We start from the raw sequence: 19970 nt of genomic DNA, 5'->3' as shown, positions 1-19970 counted from the left end.
ATATATAATATATATATATACCTAGAATGATATATCACCGCTGAGCCACTGACATACAGAGAACGACTGCTATTGGAATCACTGGTGATACTCAGACAACCAACGTATTAAAAATCTATTCAGTCCTCATTTGTTCCCTGCTAGCTGAAGTTATTGAATAAAAAAATATATACAGATCAAATACAATTTTTTTATTAAGAGATAACTTTTCTTATAATCAATTAACATCTTCAATTTTACTCTGTTTATCCATTTTCATTGATTTCAGTTCGCTGTTAATTCCATAATTATTCGGCTTATAGAGGTAAGCAGCAAACATGAATACAATCATATCAGCAAACATAAGGCCAGCGAATAAAAAGAACTCGGAAGCTTGCGAATCATAGATTGACAACTCAGCAATAATAATCACGATTAGATTTCCAAAACATCTTGTTAGTAGCCAGCAACCTTGCAATACTGTTTTCATAGATAGTGGCGCTTCAGTGTATGAAAATTCAGTCCCGGTCACAATAAATGTCACCTGCCCAAGAGTCATAACAACATATTGTGGAATAAGCCAAAGAATCGGCACTGAATTTGGTTCTGTTACAGTTACAACTTGACAATGATATGGCCTTGACGATTCCTCTGCTATTAATATTGTGTAAATGCCACCAACTTCGAACTTTACCATGTCAATTTCAACGTTATCAACCAATAGCAGATAGGTATCAGAGTTGAGTTTCGTTAAGCTTTGTTGATAAGCTTGTTCTGTGTGTTCAACGGAACCTTTACTGTTTTGCCATTGAATCATTCGACTGGAATCAACATTCGCTAACACTCGTACGAGCGGAAAACCACGACTAGGTTTCGCTATTTCATCTTCAGCGCATATTACAGGGTGTGTGGTGTTTTTCGAATTTAAAATCATGTAATACGACTTTTCAGATTTTAGAAGGCAATTATGATTCGGCAGAAGTGCACAAGTTGCACCAGCTTTTTCATTGAATTGGAACTGTATATTTATACCGTTAGATGATTCGGTGTTGATACTTTTGTTTATATACTTGTCTAGGGAATTGACATCGAAACTTAAGTCAGCGAAATTAGTAGTTATCGAATAATCACAAAGTTCGCCATTGTATACACGAAGTTGAGCAATTCCTTTCGATGGCAATGTTGGATATGTTTGCTATAAAATACAGAATATAAAAACGCCTTTCCGTTAAATGATTTTTATATATTTTATATTTTCTTGCAAACAGATTCAATCCTGTTTTGGAAACTAATAGTTGTTCGTTCATCTTCGAATTTATATATGGGGCTTTTCATGCCAAGTGTTCCAAAACAAAAACTTCCTTCATATCTATAAAATCCACCGAAAATGACGAAATAGAGTCGGCGTGAAACATAAAGGTCCCGTCCGCCAATTTTAAGGAAAAGTTTGAAGGAGCACGGCGCGAATCGGAAGAGAAGCTCGGCCTGAGCGAAATCGGATGATAACCACGCCCACTTTTTATATAAATAACATTTTGGAAAAGACAAAAAACCTGATTATTTAGTAAATAATAGACCTAGAATGTTGAAATTTAACGTGTGGACTGATATTGAGACTCCTGATAAAAATTTTAAAAATTGTGTTAAAATGGGCTTGGCACCGCCTACTTGTGATAAAATCAATTTTACAAATACTATTAATCATAAATCAAAATTCGTTAAATCGATCGTAACAAAATTCGGCAAAGAGGTTGCCTTTACTATAAGGAATGCTTTAAAGAAAAAATAACGAAATCGGTTAAGGACCACGCCCACTTTTATATAAAAAATTTTTAAAAGGGTCGTGGACAAATAAAATAAGCTATATCTTTGCAAAAAAAGAGCTTTATATCAATGGTATTTTATTTCCCAAGTGGATTTATAACAATAAATAGGAAAAACTTCAAATTAAAAACAAGTAAGGACGGGACTGTCCTCGGCTGTGCCGAAGACTTCATACCTTTCATGAATGGGGCTGAACAATAATCTTATCCCGTTCGTAATCTCCAAATAATCGGATGTATAAGATAAGAAATATATAGGTAACAGATGTACATACCTAAACGATTTTTAAGATAAATATAAAATAAAAAATGGCAAAAAACCCCCTTATCTGAACTATCGGTTGTATGGGATATACATATATTATATATAGCTCTGATCGAAATGATTTTTACAGGAAATCTTCTACGATATTGTAACGAATTTAGGGCCTCATTCTCTATTACGAAACGAACGTTCGTTTCGCCTCAGAGATGAATCGCTAGTGTATTTGAACTATGTTAAACGATAGCAAAATTTCATTTGACAAGTGCTTTCGCCTTCCTGCTTAAAATAAAGTAAGAAACGAAAAAACCGAACGAAAATGATAAAAAATACCATTGCTAGACGTAATCGTTTGGAGGCGAATCGCTCGTCTGAGCTATCGTTCACAATACAGAATGAAGCCCTTAGTGCAATTCCTCTTATTTGCAACCTTCTACTAACGTTCGTATCGCTAAACTGTTGAATAAATAACTCCAATATTTAATACTGCAAAATGGCCTTTATTCAAGTACTTTCAAAATAAAACTTCTATTTCTCGACAGATAGCATGCTTAATCGAAACTGACTCTCGCACCTCTACTGTTGCTGCCTTTTATAGTGTTTGGTTTCTTCGTTGACATTTCTAGGCGGTTCTGTTCTAGAATCTACTAGTTGGTTATCTGCTATAAGTTTCTCAGCTAAAACTACAGATGCACAATTTTTATAATTTCTCTCACATGCGCGTGTATTTGTGAGCGACACTTCCACAATTATAACTGCATATCTGAGATAAGATGTTTGTGCGTTGCTTCTCCGCTGCGTGTACGTACATATGTGTAGACATAATGATTGAATTATTGACGTGCATACAGTCACTGCTTAGCATCGGCTTAGAGATGACAGTACCCCTTAGTATTGCTAATATTCGTAACGATATATTAGAATATACATATATCACCAAGTTTCACGTTTTTATATTAGAAACTAAGGGAGAAATGGCCAAAAATCTTTCTATCTGAACGATCGGTTGTATGGGTATATACTCTATACATATAGCTCCGATCAAAGTGATTTTTTCAGGAAATCTTCTATGGTCTATTAGAATACATATCACCAAGTTTAACGTTTTTATATTGGAAATTAAGGAAGAAATGGCTAAAAGTCTTTCTATCTGAACGATCGCTTATATGGGATATATACTATATATAGCTCCGATCAAAGTGATTTTTTCAGAAAATCTTCTATGATATATTAAAATATATATCACCGAGTTTCACGTTTATACTTTCTAAATTAAGGGAGAAATGGCCAAAAATCTTTCTATCTGAACGATCGGTTGTATGGGATATAACTATATATAGCTCTGATCAAAGTGATTTTTTTAGGATATCTTCTATGATATATTAAAATATATATCACCGAGTTTCACGTTTATACTTTCTAAATTGCGGCAGGAATGACCAAACTCGTCTTATCTGAACGATCGGTTGTATGGGAGATATGTGTTATAGTGGTCCGATCCTACCGGATCCGACAAATGTCTAATATAATACAAAAATACATTCTTGTGCCAAATTTCATTGAGATATCTCAAAATTTGAGGGAATAGTTTGCGTTCAAACAGACAGACGGACGGACAGACGAACATGGCTATATCAACTCAGTTCGTCGCCCTGATCAATTCGGTATACTTAATAGTGAGTCTATCTTCTATATTTCTCAACGCTACAAACATCGGACCAAAGTTAATATACCAGGGGCGTAGCACCGCCCCTTTTATGACTAAGCAATTTTCAATGTTTCGGAAGCCATAACTCGAAGAAAAATTTACATGTCGTAACAAAATTGTGTGTGTAATTGTATTTTCCTTATAGCAGAAAATATTTCTAGTAAAAATGGACGGAATCGGTTGAAGACTCCTTCAACTTAGATATAAAACAAGTCTAAAAGGGTCGTTGACTAGAATAGTAAGCTATAACTAAGCAAAAAATAGTTTTTAATCAATGATATTTCATTTATCAAGTTTTATTGTAATTGAATTGTGGAGGCATTTTTTTTTAAACGGGCGGTGACACGTGTTATGTAGAAAAGAAATTTATTTGAAATGAAATGTACAATTGAAGTTACACCCGACACCTTTACTTGTTCTATAATCGCTTTAACTCACCTCCAACTTCAATTCTACCAATCCCGATATTATAAAAGCTAGACCTGCTAAAATGCCACCGAACGTCAGCTTTTGCAATGGACGACGAATACCGAACAAACTTAAGAACGGATAGATTGCGATATCATATAGAGGCACGAACACTAGAAAGAGCAAAGGGCTTAACAATTGCATTTGATCTGGCTTAATATCCCACGATCCCATATCGCCGTTCGTATGAGTTGCTTGAATTGTCCAGCGAGAGCCTTGCTGTTCAAAGAGTGCCCAAAAAACTGGCAGCGGTAAAAAGAGCACTGAAACACGCAACAACAAACACCTTTGTATCCTCAATCACTTGACGATCATATTTTTTCTCTGCGTAATCTAACCAATGTTCGCGTGGATTGGTCTTTTTCTCCTTCCATCTGGTAGAAATGGCATTCTAATTAGATAAACAGTGCATGTGGTTAGTTCTTTAAGAAAAAAGTAATAATTAGATGAATGTACACCTACACCAATAGTTTTGCTGACCAATGCGACCATATTTCCTGCTGGCGTCTTTTTCTCGTATAATGAACTCGCTAATACAAATATAACTAAAAGGTATAGAATGTGGAATATAATTGATATATTTATTAGAACAGGTTGCTTAGTGCGAAGTGCGATTCACAGCACTATAAACCGTTAAAAGTTGGCTTCGAAATTTTTTCTGGAAATACAGAAAAGGTGGAAGACTGGACAAAAGATAGCTGCCAAAGAACATCGCCCTATCCACATTCTGTGAACAAACACTCTTCAGATGAAGAATCTCTCCAGTCAAATCTCTTGATATATTTACAGCGACAAACAGTTTGAGAGAAGCATTCGCTTATTGTATTGGTCTAGGGCCAGCCGTACATGCCTCAGACGTTAAACATTTCCAGAGATGTCTATTGTTAGAGGAGATTAAAGAAGGTTTGAGAGTGCCTGTAAGGAAAGGTGCCTGTATTGGAGTATAGTGATATATGTGTGTATATACATCAAACTCCCTTAACCTTTGGGCACCGTTTTTGCGGTTACAAATTACAGATTACTGAAATATTTCACATTGGTGGATTTCGAGATAATAAGGCTATGGGAAGCAAAATAACAGATAAATCAGGCGCAAATGATGTTGTTAGACAAAAAAGCCTAAAGGACACTAGGCTGTAGCAAGGCCGATTGGAAGTGAGTAACGAGGCAGATGTAGTAGACTTTCGTTTACCTGCATAGTTTTATGAAACCAGAGAATTTAAACACAATGAGAAGGCGTTTTTTTGGCATCCACTGCTTACGATCCATTTGCATGTGACACGTCTTGCACTTCACCACTATTCCCCAAATTCATGTTAACTTAACAGGGTGCAAGACGTAACAGAAAATTCTCTTACCGATTTTCTCTGTTCGTCTGTTACCAAAAAATTCTCTGATCAGAGCAAGTATATTGCAAATTTAATTTTCTGATTTTTTGTAAATAAATTATGATGATTGGAAGGTTGAAGTCTTCGGCACAGACGAAGACAGTCCTGTCCTTACTTGTTTTTTTTTATATTCAAAGTGTGAATTTGAATCTGTGCCTATGATTCAGGGCAAAACAAAAACAAAAGTGCTACAAGTGTATAGGGGTTGAGCAGCTCCGATGTAAAGAAATATTTTGACAAGTATAAAATACATTATTCAGTCAACAAATATAGTCAAAAAAGATTCAGAAAGCTGAATTAAAAATTATTATAAATTTATGATCTCCTAAAGTAAACACATTTGATTCAAATATGATTCCAAAATGTGGTTGAAAAAATATATTCAGTGTTTGATCATCTAAAGTATTCATATTTGATTATTTCTTTTGTTCAATTGTATGGTAACTCATTATTTTGTCAGAAAGAGTAATCAAATTATATTGACATGTAGGGAAATTGAAAATTTAATCACCCAAATGGTTGGTGGGTATAAACAAACCTAGATTGGTATATATGTACACACATATATTCCTAAACTAAAGATCAGCCTACACCCCCATTTCCCACCCACTTCATTGATACCAATATATCCATGCATAAGCTAACAAATGTTTGTACATTCACATGTTCAAATAAAAGACAAACTGTTTCAATCAACCACTTCCAACAAAAATTATTCTTACGCACAAGCATATGTACAAATATATGTTCATATGTAAGCTAAGAAATATTTTTATATTCGCATGTTGACAAAGAAAACAAAATTCACTTCAACCATCCATCTAACCATACGCACAAGCACACATACATATTTACATATGTATGCTCATGTTTTGTATGTAAATCATAAAATCCTGAAAACTAGCTTCCTCTTGATTTTTCATTCATAAATTCTTCTTCTTAAGTTGTCCAAATTGATGATAGAATTTTGCAATTTGGCAACATGGCATTTGATAAAATCGTCAAAAGACAAATTTTTGCGATTTTATAAATTCCAACTTCAATGCATATTGGGGGTATTCATTATGACGAGCATAACTACTTTCATAACCCCCCACTTTTCCTTTGAAATAATACCAAACTATTTATAAGCCTGTATGAAAGTACTAATATGGTAGTAAAAAATGCAAATAAACATGTACAGATATTGCCTAGTAAATGTCCACTAACATATTAGCAATATAATCTAAAAATTTCCATCCATTGTTCATATAAATTATTGCAAATAATTTTCTCATATCCTGAATTGCCGAGTTGTCACAGCTTATGGACATTTTTATTTGCTATTTGAAACCCCTTATCATATTCTGCCGAAAAATTGTTCGCGCAGTCACGCAGCCAAATTTGCAGCAACTGTGTTGCAGTTGCTACATAAGAGTGGTGTTTTACCCGTTTCTGGCCCGAATTCGTACTGTGACGTCATACTGTATATGCTGACTTGTTTATCACATGTCAGTACGAAGTAAGAATTTTACATTATTTTCATAGATAAAAATTAATATATGGGAGCGGCGAAATAAATTAAAGTCATTTTGCGAAGAAATATAACATTATTTCGCAAAAGAGCAATAAATTCGTTTATTTTAATTTTATAATAAATTCCCCTTTTAGCTGTGAGTTATTAAAGGTATAAACGGCAACACTTTTAACCACCGACGACACATAATTTGGCTCGTTCCTATTGTATTTCGTCGGCTAATTGCTACGAGCATTGATATTTACATATACATGGCCGTATACGCGGATTGCCATAATTGATTTGGTCGCTTCATAACGCGGAAAGCGACAAGTTGTTTTATTAATAACTTACGCCACTGCCACAGCATCAAAGCGACCAAGCTTTTTATACATGTCTGCCTTTAATTGGAGTATTATTGAATATGTATATATGTATGTACATTTGTACTTTTTTGCTTTGGTTTGTATTTTCATACATATATATTCAATGATACAATGCTCAACATCTGATCAACAGGCACATGTCTTTTGTGTATTGTTGGTCTTATTTACATATTTAAGGGTTGATTTGAGGCAGGTCAAATGTATTTAAGTTTGACTTGGCTTATCAAACCTGCCTTTGAAAATATTCAAGTACATAGGTACTTACATCATTGTACTGAATAACACATATAAAATGCTTTAGGAAATTTCTTTATAGGTACCTCCCCTCCCACCCATAGTCCAAATAATAACTAAATAATTTTTTATTAATTCAATTGTTATCAAATATTTTATTTATTTCAATTTTTCAATTTATTAATAATTCATACTTCATGGTTAATATGCATACATTTTATGCAAATTAACGTTTTATAAATATGCAATGGATTTCGTGTGCACAGAAATTCCAAGTGTGCAAATGCCGTCGGCAAAACACTATTTGCATGCATATTTCAATTTGCATACATTTTCCTAACATTTTAATTTATTAACAAAAAGGGATGGGATAATTCATAAATGTATGATTAATTTACATACATTTCATGAAAGGGCATATTTTGGGTATATAAATAGGTTTTTGTTTGTAAAGAAATAAGCAAAATTTCTGCAATTTGCATCAACATAAAACAAGCAAATATATTGCTATTATTATATTAATTAAGTTCAAATTCATATTAAATCATAAAACAAGCAAATATATTGCTACAAGCAGAGAATTTAAACACAATGAGAAGGCGTTTTTGCTAGATTCCAACTTTTTTGCATGTGAACTCGTCTTGCACTTCACCACACACAATCCAATTTCAATGTTAACCAGTTAACAGCAGAAAATTCTCTGTCAACAGTTTCAGCTGGTGTATAAATTCTCTGGATTTTCTCTTAATATGATTTCTTTGTGGGAATATAGGTATTTAGTAGGATTAATTAAATTTAAATTTTATTACTTGTAGCAATATATTTGCTTGTTTTATGATTTAATATGAATTTGAACTTAATTAATATAATAATAGCAATATATTTGCTTGTTTTATGTTGATGCAAATTGCAGAAATTTTGCTTATTTCTTTACAAACAAAAACCTATTTATATACCCAAAATATGCCCTTTCATGAAATGTATGTAAATTAATCATACATTTATGAATTATCCCATCCCTTTTTGTTAATAAATTAAAATGTTAGGAAAATGTATGCAAATTGAAATATGCATGCAAATAGTGTTTTGCCGACGGCATTTGCACACTTGGAATTTCTGTGCACACGAAATCCATTGCATATTTATAAAACGTTAATTTGCATAAAATGTATGCATATTAACCATGAAGTATGAATTATTAATAAATTGAAAAATTGAAATAAATAAAATATTTGATAACAATTGAATTAATAAAAAATTATTTAGTTATTATTTGGACTATGGGTGGGAGGAGAGGTACCTATAAAGAAATTTCCTAAAGCATTTTATATGTGTTATTCAGTACAATGATGTAAGTACCTATGTACTTGTTTATTTTCAAAGGCAGGTTTGATAAGCCAAGTCAAACTTAAATACATTTGACCTGCCTCAAATCAACCCTTAAATATGTAAATAAGACCAACAATACACAAAAGACATGTGCCTGTTGATCAGATGTTGAGCATTGTATCATTGAATATATATGTATGAAAATACAAACCAAAGCAAAAAAGTACAAATGTACATACATATATACATATTCAATAATACTCCAATTAAAGGCAGACATGTATAAAAAGCTTGGTCGCTTTGATGCTGTGGCAGTGGCGTAAGTTATTAATAAAACAACTTGTCGCTTTCCGCGTTATGAAGCGACCAAATCAATTATGGCAATCCGCGTATACGGCCATGTATATGTAAATATCAATGCTCGTAGCAATTAGCCGACGAAATACAATAGGAACGAGCCAAATTATGTGTCGTCGGTGGTTAAAAGTGTTGCCGTTTATACCTTTAATAACTCACAGCTAAAAGGGGAATTTATTATAAAATTAAAATAAACGAATTTATTGCTCTTTTGCGAAATAATGTTATATTTCTTCGCAAAATGACTTTAATTTATTTCGCCGCTCCCATATATTAATTTTTATCTATGAAAATAATGTAAAATTCTTACTTCGTACTGACATGTGATAAACAAGTCAGCATATACAGTATGACGTCACAGTACGAATTCGGGCCAGAAACGGGTAAAACACCACTCTTATGTAGCAACTGCAACACAGTTGCTGCAAATTTGGCTGCGTGACTGCGCGAACAATTTTTCGGCAGAATATGATAAGGGGTTTCAAATAGCAAATAAAAATGTCCATAAGCTGTGACAACTCGGCAATTCAGGATATGAGAAAATTATTTGCAATAATTTATATGAACAATGGATGGAAATTTTTAGATTATATTGCTAATATGTTAGTGGACATTTACTAGGCAATATCTGTACATGTTTATTTGCATTTTTTACTACCATATTAGTACTTTCATACAGGCTTATAAATAGTTTGGTATTATTTCAAAGGAAAAGTGGGGGGTTATGAAAGTAGTTATGCTCGTCATAATGAATACCCCCAATATGCATTGAAGTTGGAATTTATAAAATCGCAAAAATTTGTCTTTTGACGATTTTATCAAATGCCATGTTGCCGAATTGCAAAATTCTATCATCAATTTGGACAACTTAAGAAGAAGAATTTATGAATGAAAAATCAAGAGGAAGCTAGTTTTCAGGATTTTATGATTTACATACAAAACATGAGCATACATATGTACATATGTATGTGTGCTTGTGCGTATGGTTAGATGGATGGTTGAAGTGAATTTTGTTTTCTTTGTCAACATGCGAATATAAAAATATTTCTTAGCTTACATATGAACATATATTTGTACATATGCTTGTGCGTAAGAATAATTTTTGTTGGAAGTGGTTGATTGAAACAGTTTGTCTTTTATTTGAACATGTGAATGTACAAACATTTGTTAGCTTATGCATGGATATATTGGTATCAATGAAGTGGGTGGGAAATGGGGGTGTAGGCTGATCTTTAGTTTCGGAATATATGTGTGTACATATATACCAATCTAGGTTTGTTTATACCCACTCACCATTTAGGTGATTAAATTTTCAATTTTCCTACATATCAATATAATTTGATTACTCTTTCTGACAAAATAATGAGTTACCATACAATTGAACAAAAGAAATAATCAAATATGAATACTTTAGATGATCAAACACTGAATATATTTTTTCAACCACATTTTGGAATCATATTTGAATCAAATGTGTTTACTTTAGGAGATCAAAAATTTATAATAATTTTTAATTCAGCTTTCTGAATCTTTTTTGACTATATTTGTTGACTGAATAATGTATTTTATACTTGTCAAAATACACTTGTAGCACTTTTGTTTTTGTTTTTCCCTGAATCATAGGCACAGATTCAAATTCACACTTTGAATATAAAAAAAAAACAAGTCAGGACAGGACTGTCTTCGGCCGTGCCGAAGACTTCAACCTTCCAACCATCATAATTTATTTACAAAAAATCAGAGAATTCAAATTTCCAATATATTTGCTCTGATCAGAGATTTTTTGGTAACAGACGAACAGAGGAAATCGTTAAGAGAATTTTCTGTTACGTCTTGCACCCTGTTAAGTTAACATGAATTTGGGGAATAGTGGTGAAGTGCAAGACGTGACACATGCAAATGGATCGTAAGCAGTGGATGCCAAAATAACGCCTTCTCATTGTGTTTAAATTCTCTGCTACAAGTAATAAAATTTAAATTTAATTAATCCTACTAAATACCTATATTCCCACAAAGAAATCATATTAAGAGAAAATCCAGAGAATTTATACACCAGCTGAAACTGTTGACAGAGAATTTTCTGCTGTTAACTGGTTAACATTGAAATTGGATTGTGTGTGGTGAAGTGCAAGACGTGTTCACATGCAAAAAAGTTGGAATCTAGCAAAAACGCCTTCTCATTGTGTTTAAATTCTCTGGTTTCACACTACGCGAAAACGACATAATACCAAATATTCTCGAAAATAAAGATGTTGCAGGGACGAAAAATTGTGTGAAGCAAGCTTCACAAAATTCTAGTAGGTCACATTCACCACTTACCACAGCAGAATTTGTTAAACTACCACTGTCTGTATTTGTTATTTAACAATTACTTGTACACTTTTTATTCAGCTAATGTGTTCCGAATTTTAACTTTTATTCTCTAAAACAACAATCAGTGTATTTCTGTGCTTAAATTATGTTAAAAATTGTGTTAAAGTTTTTGGTGTGGTGAAAGTGACCTACTAGAATTTTGTTACGCTCCGCTGCTTTCCACCGAAGTTTGCGCCAGCAACATCTTTATTTTCGATAATATTTGATAATACAACATACATAGCTCTGCAGTGAATAATAAATTATAAACCAATGTGCGTAAACGAACAACGGTCACGTTCTAGAGTTGGGTCGTTTCGTTCTGAACTTGTTCAATTGACCGGGTCTCTCAACTGAACAAGTGAACTAGATCTTCGATTTCAGTTCTATTTGTTCTTTTAGTTCTTTCTCTCTTCTCGTTCGCGAACATTATAAAATCATACATACAAATGTACGTAGAATTTCCAGTGAACACGAATGTCGATGATGCCACTTACACTAAAGATATGTATGTGTGGCACTGCTACAAAAAGATATGTGTGGACTATTTATGAAAAACATGTTTTGTAAGAAACTAATTATTGCATTTATTAAACTTGAAAAGTTCATATTTACAATTTGTGTCTGTACTCTTTCAATTTCCTGGATCTTCCGAAATCTGTAATTTTTTTGAAGTTAATTATACATATGTATATATAAGTTAGCACCAACTAAGTCAACATTCGAGCTGACGCTAACGTAAAGAGCTTAGTCAGCAATACGCAAGTTGATGGCTCAAAATACTTAATAATAATTTTGAAGCAAACAGGAAAAGGCCCAGACGCCTGATCAGCAAAAACACAAATATTGTGAACGACATCCGGAATTGAATTGGGAACAACATCCGCCATGCGCCGAACGAAATAATGCTGGCACAGGTAGAATTAAGTTATATTTAGAACTAATTTACCATTTTTAAGTCAGTTGTAAGCAGTTAATTGTAAACGTTTAGTTTTAATTAGTGAGTAAGAAAGTAATGTCTTACGACCAATAATTAATTTAGTGAATAAATAATAATAAAGGTCTTGAGACCCAAAAAAATTATTTTTTTAGTAACCTTAACAAAGGATACAATAATTTATATTAACTTATATATTCATAACACATTTAAATATACCTACACAAAGCATTGCTGCATACACACCCCATCTATACTTGTTGACTTTTTTCGTGGGTGTAAGCAGCAGTGAACAAATTTGCTTGAAAAAAAAGGAACAGATGAACAAAAAGAACAACCTGTTCGTTCATTAGAAAAAGAACGAAAGATCCGAATCTCTGAAATGAATGAAAAAACACAACTCTACCACGTTCGCTCCACGGTTCGCCCGATACTGATCTCATTTTTTGTTATGCGCAGTGAAGGTGTAACACATACATATATATATAATCACTACTTTTAAATACTCACTCATAGATGTAACCACAAGTGCATTTGCAACACCAAACGCTAAGAGATAACATTCTTTTTCGCCGAAGCATTGAAAACTCTCGCGGAAAATTGGTGTAATTGTATATGAAAGCAACGAACCAGCATTGTGAACAAAATAATATATAGAGAAGAATGTGGTCAATTGTTTTAGCTGCTCAGGTACCTTGAATTGATCACCACCAAAAGGCGCTATGCATGATGATTCTGCTCCCGCACCTACAGCAATCAATGCCAAACCGCTTATAGTCAGCGATAATGCTGCCATGTTGAATAGTGGAATCGTACTAATTGTAATTAATGTACCACCGATACCATATATTACATAACAATAAGAGATTGTTTTAAATTTTCCAAGCCAACTGTCCGAAATGATTGCGCCTATGATGCTTAGGAGATATGCTGTCATTATATAAGTGTGGAAGATGATGGTTGCGGTGTCACTGCTTAGACCGATCTGATGGGTGAGGTACAATACAAGAAGGCCTGTAGAATAAAGAGGTAATGTAAGTACTTAGATCAATGTGAGCGCAAAGTTGCTTAAACAAATAAAATTTCCAAAACCGAATGTATGCACTTATGAATAAACTTAGCTGCTTTAGAGATACATACAAATGTGTTCATAAATTACTGAGATTACTACTAAGTTTTTCAAAATAGTACTTACCTCTCACAGCAGAGAAGAAAAAGCTTTGGTTGAACTCATCGCATATCACTATGACAGCAGATTTTGGATAGGGTAATTTCTAAAAATATGTAGAAAATAGAAAAATTTACTGCAACTATAAAAGGTCGAAAATGGTAGGGGTGCCCTTGGAGCATTCGTTCATGAAATGAAATTAAGCTTTAAAATTTCCAGCTGGAAAATCATAAAATGCACGAAACATATTCACTTGTTTTTACGTACCTTCTCTTGTGCCTCGGCCTCTGATGAATTCGAGCCTGCTCCCCTACTATGATCTTCAAAGGCCGCTAGGATATTATTGCCAGTTCGGGGATTATTTGATTGTTCGCCGTAATACGAAAAGTTCATATCTGCCAAAAAGAGGAAACATAAGCTCTGTTCGCTTATTTTTGAGCATTAAAATTTGGAACGGTGCTCTATAACTTATTTAAAAAAAAAGAGCGTACGTGAGTAGTACCAACATTTTACAAGAGATTTCTACAAAAATGTATTAGTTCAACTAGAATTTTCGCATTCTGTTGTTATTGTAGCAGTGCTTCGCGCCATCTAATAGGCGCGACCGATCACAAATCGTCCTCAATATCCTCTAATGGGAGTACAAGGAAACTTGGTGGTTCAACAGGGGTGAACCAGAGTAAGAGGGGTGTTAGAGGTGTTGGTTCAAATTGCAATTAAAGAGATGGTTTTGTCATGTGGGGACACATTGCAAGCGGGACATACATTAGGTTTCTCGGGGTTGATTCTGTATATGTAAGAGTTTAACCTCTTACAGTACCCAGAACGAAGTTGAGCCTGGGTGACGCGCATCTTCCTAGGGAGAGCATTTGTGCCAGCTATCCCTGTTTCGCTAATGAGGGATCGTCTTCGTCATTCGCATAACATGACCAAGTAAGCGAAACCTCTTTGTGATACCACGTAAGATAACGGCAACGATGTAGCTTCGAATAAAGCTGATGGGCAGCCTGGGATAAATCCCGCGCAGATCCAAGTGAGCTGAGATGGAAATAATTTCGGCAAGTGCTGGCAAAAGGAAGACAGTAAAACATTAAATTACTCGCTGACTCCAGCTCACCAACCTTTATGCTGCTACCACAAAAAGGGTTTTTGCCGGCCAGAAGGATATCGCTCATTTACACGAGAGGAAATCTCAGATGATCAGCGGAACTCAATGGAATTTCCTACAGCCCTATAGGACGGTTAAGTTTTCCCCCAAAGGGACTAAGAGATCCGCGTGACCGGGGATAATTCAAAGCTTGTCACTGATGACTTGGCTGTAAATGCCTTGCTTGGATCTACTATACACGGCACGGAGGCTATGCGGAGGCAGTCCCAGCTCTTACCGTAGATCCTTATGCAGGTACAATATGCTCCCGGCGCTTAACTTATCTCTCTGTGTAAGCACCATTTTTATTGGGTTCACATCCAGCCTGCTTTGCCATTCCCATACTAAAATTCCGAAGGTGCTATTTCTATGGTCTCAATAATGTTTGGGAGGAATTTACCAGTGATCGCTGTCACAAAGTCGTCTCCGCACTTTTTGTTCAGAAAGTTTCGAGGATTTCTGTAATTTCTAGTAGAGAGGCGACATCATGACACCATGTGAGGTGCTCCTGGTAGTCATTACCCGTAGCCGCGCCCAAAGTTGGACCACCCCACTCCTGAGCATAGAAACAATGCAGGCAATGTAATCTCGTGCAACGGCCTTTTTTCTAAATTTTGTGAATTATTGAATCTGTACGCCTAATTTTTGATCTAATTGATCTGACGGACACATTGTATATACATTTTTTTAATATTTTAATACTGATGTTATATTAAATATTTTTTTACCATTTTCTACATTCATGTTTCCTCGCAGTTTGAATTGACGCTCTTATAATGCTGCATATGCTTTCTTATTTTTATCTTTGCTATCACACAACTCCTATTTACTACGCATTTACTTTTTCGTATAAGCACGTTTCCGCATTGTTGTAATAAGGAAGAGTGAACTGCTATCTCTCGATATTAACTTAGCCGCATGAGAGCACGTCTTAGTCTGTGAAGGTCGATCAACCGATTGTTCTTTTAGGTTCCAAAAGCTGGCATATGCGTATAAAAAAAACTCAAAATTTAGCTATCGTAAAGTCGTAAAAGCCCCCTGTATGATTTCGACAAATTCCACACTATACAACCATAATACAAATTAATACCTTAAGTACCCTCATAAAAACTTTGAAGTAATTACTTTAAATACTAATATATAAGATGTGCGTAGAGGGTGCGTAAGTAGAGGGTGTTTCTAAAGGTTTTATGAGCCTCTAGCTGTCGGTGACGGCGGACACCGAAGAGCACAACGAAGAAGCGTCTTGGGCGGCTAGTTGGATAGTCATAACCAATTAAATGGCTAAACATCAACGAAGTAGTTAAGTGAATCAGTTCCTAAAGGTTTCATTTGCACACTATCGTACGCGAAAAACTTCGCGCTCTCTGAAAATTTGTTGCCTTCATTCAAATAAATAGCCGCACTTTTCATTCTCTACCCCACTCTCTTCTACTTTATCATGCATTTATCCTTATTATCCTTGTTCAACTCATCTTCCATTGACCTCAGGGGGATCCCCCTCTTCCTCATGCTCCTGCACCTACTCTCACTCCTGCTCCCACTCCCATTCTAACCCCTGCTCCTCTAGCGCACCCACGTCATTTTTCTCATATAGAAAACCTATATAATAAATATTGAGTACCTGCTTCAACTAATTGCAGAGCTAAATCAAATTTAAAACTTTCCTAATAAAGGCGTGGCACCACCAAATTTTCCAAAATTCGATACTGATTAAAACACAAAGTACATAAACTCAAATATGTATATTTTGTGTCAAACAGGATAAGTACCCCTCTTCCGCTCTCTGACTGGAATGCCGAGTCAAATGCAAAGGCTGACTTCAATAGACAACTAAAAAATGCTAAGACTGCTGTCTTAAGCTCCCTAGCAAATACAAGTAGGCGTGGCTTGTGACGTGAACATTCTACCCAGAGTAGCCGAGGAGTACTCCTACCCCGCTCGATGATTAGATTGTCGAGTCAAATGCAAAAGCTGACTTCAGTACACCGCTAAATAATGCTAGAACTCTATGGCGAACTTTCTGAGGGAAGTACTAAGTCTCTCTAGCAAACAAAAGTAGGCGTGTCCGAGGAGTACACCATCCCGCAATCTGACTGGATATCATGACAAAGCCAAGACTAACTTCAGTACACACCTCCGGAGCACTAGGACTCCAGAACGAAGTTCTCTGAGGGAATTACTAATCCTTCGCAGCCACTAGTTATTACACATACCATAATACGATGACATCACCAAACAGATTCATAGACTTTAGAATACAAAGATATTGTTTGCGCGAAAATGAGTGGAAAGCACTTTCACCACACCACAAATTTTAATACAGTTTTTAACATAATTTAAGCTTGAAAAATACACTGATTGGGGTTTTAGGCCCACTTGCAGAACGAAAAGTTAACTTTTTAACTCAGAGTTAACCTGACATCAGGGGTTAAACTCCATACATTTAAAAAAATTCAAATAATTTTAATTTTAAAATAAACTTGCCGTTCTGCAAGTGTGCCTTAGAGAACAAAAGTGAAAATTCTTAACGGATTAGCTGCATAAAAACAGTAAAAATAATTATTAAATAATAAAACCAGACAGTGGTAGAAAACACATTTTCTGTGGTGAGTGGTGAATGTGTCCTACTACAATGTTGTGAAGCTGACAAGTTTCAGCCACAGAACCACCACGGTTCGCCCGTTTCGTGAGCTATACGGATTTCTCTTTAAATAAGACATACCTACCGTTAGCGTTACCACATGGACATCGCTACTGCCGTCACTATTTGAATCTGTATGTAAACAGCAGCCAAGAGTGAAGAAGAAATAGAAAACTCACACATACATGTAAACAGCAGCTAAGAGCGACGACGGCACATATACCCATTAACAAAGAGCTCAGATGACATTACCCACACATATATATATATATAAATATAGCCGAATCCAATTTGAGATGCAGAAAGAGAAGTAAATAAGCAAGTGTTAGAGTTGGTTGTTCGCCAAAGGTCTAAACCCTAGAAGAAATAGGCGAACGATGAAACTGGGAGTAAAACAGCAGCGCAAACTGAGGAAAAGTGAGTCAGTTGTTTTTAAAACGTTTTAAGTGAAGTACGTGATTAATTTAAATGTGAAGTACTGCTAACATAGTAGTGTTATAAATAAGGAAAATTTTGCTGTACTGAACATTTGAGTTGTTTGTTCGACAGTTCAGCAATTCGAACTATAGCAGAATGTGCACAATATCTTTTTATTGATAAGTAAGGGTTTTGTGGGCCTTCTATTTGATCCTGGAGCGGCTGAACTTAACTTCGACGAATATTACCTCAAACGTTTCATACGGTACAACCATTATTTCTGCATTATGTACAACGCATTACCATTACATTTTATACCTCCAATTAAACACCCTTTGAACGCATGCAATTATAAATGAATGTAGTTGTTTTATTGTATTTTGACACCAAATGCTTTTCTTCTAATGGGTTAGAAAAAAATGAAGGTAATTAAACTACATGAAAAGTAACTTTTTTATAAATTAAAGCAAAGGCAATTTTTAGGAAGATATTTTGAATCTACAGCGCTGTGATAACGGCAGTAAGGAAAAAATTGAAGGAAGATAAAAATATATAAGATAAAAATTGATTACAATATATCATTTTCAGGTCAAATGAAACTTTTTTCAAGTCAAATGAAACTATTTTCATTTCAAATGAACTTTTTTTCATTTTAAATGAAACTTTTTTCATTTCAAATGAACCTTTTTTCAAGTCAAATGAAACCATACTACTAAGGTAATTGTGAATATATTTATATTGTATTTTATAACGCTAAGTAGTTATCAAATTTTTCTTTAAGACAACTATTTCTAATTAGTCACATTGAAGGCAAAATTTTTGCTTAAATTTTCTTTGTGAATTTAAGCTGCAGTTAAGGTCGGCTTAGTTTAGCCTTGCCTTTTGATCGTTTAAATTTTTAATAGATAAAGTAGCCGGGTTATACGCTAGGCAACTTATATACTACAGTTTAACCACCCACTTAAAATAAGCACCTATATTTTTTACTTGTATCTACTCCTCTTATATACAAAGCACATTCTTCTTCTACATATACTTCGTTAATAACGTAGGAATAAAGCAACGTAGAGAACAAATAGAAGGAACCAAAGAGCATGATGTGAGCGTATTTCCTATTCACTGTCTGACACCAACTAACACATCGGTTGAATCCTCTGTATTATGCTTTTCTCTTTCACCAACGTCTTAACCAAACAACATAGAACGATAGCAAGGTATTGAGAGAAACATTACTTTTACGAACTATATAATAGAGCATGTGGACTGTGGAGAGATTTTTTTTAACTATGCTGAAAAACATAACGGTAAAAAGTGATCTTTTCTACTCTATGGCGTAGTTACATTGCACTTAACTCATTTGGGCCTTTGAAAACATATATTTGTTTTTATTCCGTTATTTTTCATTGTATATTGTATTTAAATGTAATACTTAGAATATATATATATATTAGAATGGGTCGATTTATTAACCGATATCGCGCCATCGATTTTTCGATAGGATTTGGGGTCAGAAAAAAAAAGTTTCACTACGCATACCCAAACAAATATTTTTTTTAATAGGTCATGAAAAAACCCTTAAAAATCAAAGTCGAAAAAAGTAAAAAAAAAATGAAATTTCGCAGGCTCGAAAATTATTTGTTTGGTAATGCGTAGTGAAACTTTTTTTCCTGACCCCAAATCCTATCAAAAAATCGATGGCGCGATATCGGTTAATAAATCGACCCATTCTAATATATATATTCTAAGCATTATATTTAAATACAATATAAAATGAAAAATAATGGAATAAAAACAAATATATGTTTTCAAAGGCCCAAATGAGTTAAGTGCAATGTAACTACGCCATAGAGTAGAAAAGATCACTTTTTACCGTTAT

At 34.3% G+C, this 19970-nt stretch overlaps 1 pseudogene; it reads right to left on the bottom strand.

The window, feature by feature from the left end:
- Window positions 1-192: 192 nt before the first annotated feature.
- Window positions 193-15990, bottom strand: LOC137251013 (peptide transporter family 1-like; annotated as a pseudogene).
- Between the last annotated feature and the right edge of the window lie 3980 nt (window positions 15991-19970).

Source organism: Eurosta solidaginis, chromosome 4, assembly GCF_040869045.1.
Source record: "Eurosta solidaginis isolate ZX-2024a chromosome 4, ASM4086904v1, whole genome shotgun sequence".
NCBI classification, from domain to species: Eukaryota; Metazoa; Arthropoda; class Insecta; order Diptera; family Tephritidae; genus Eurosta; species Eurosta solidaginis.
Note: the sequence above shows the minus strand (reverse complement) of the source record. Positions and strands in the feature narration are given on the sequence as shown.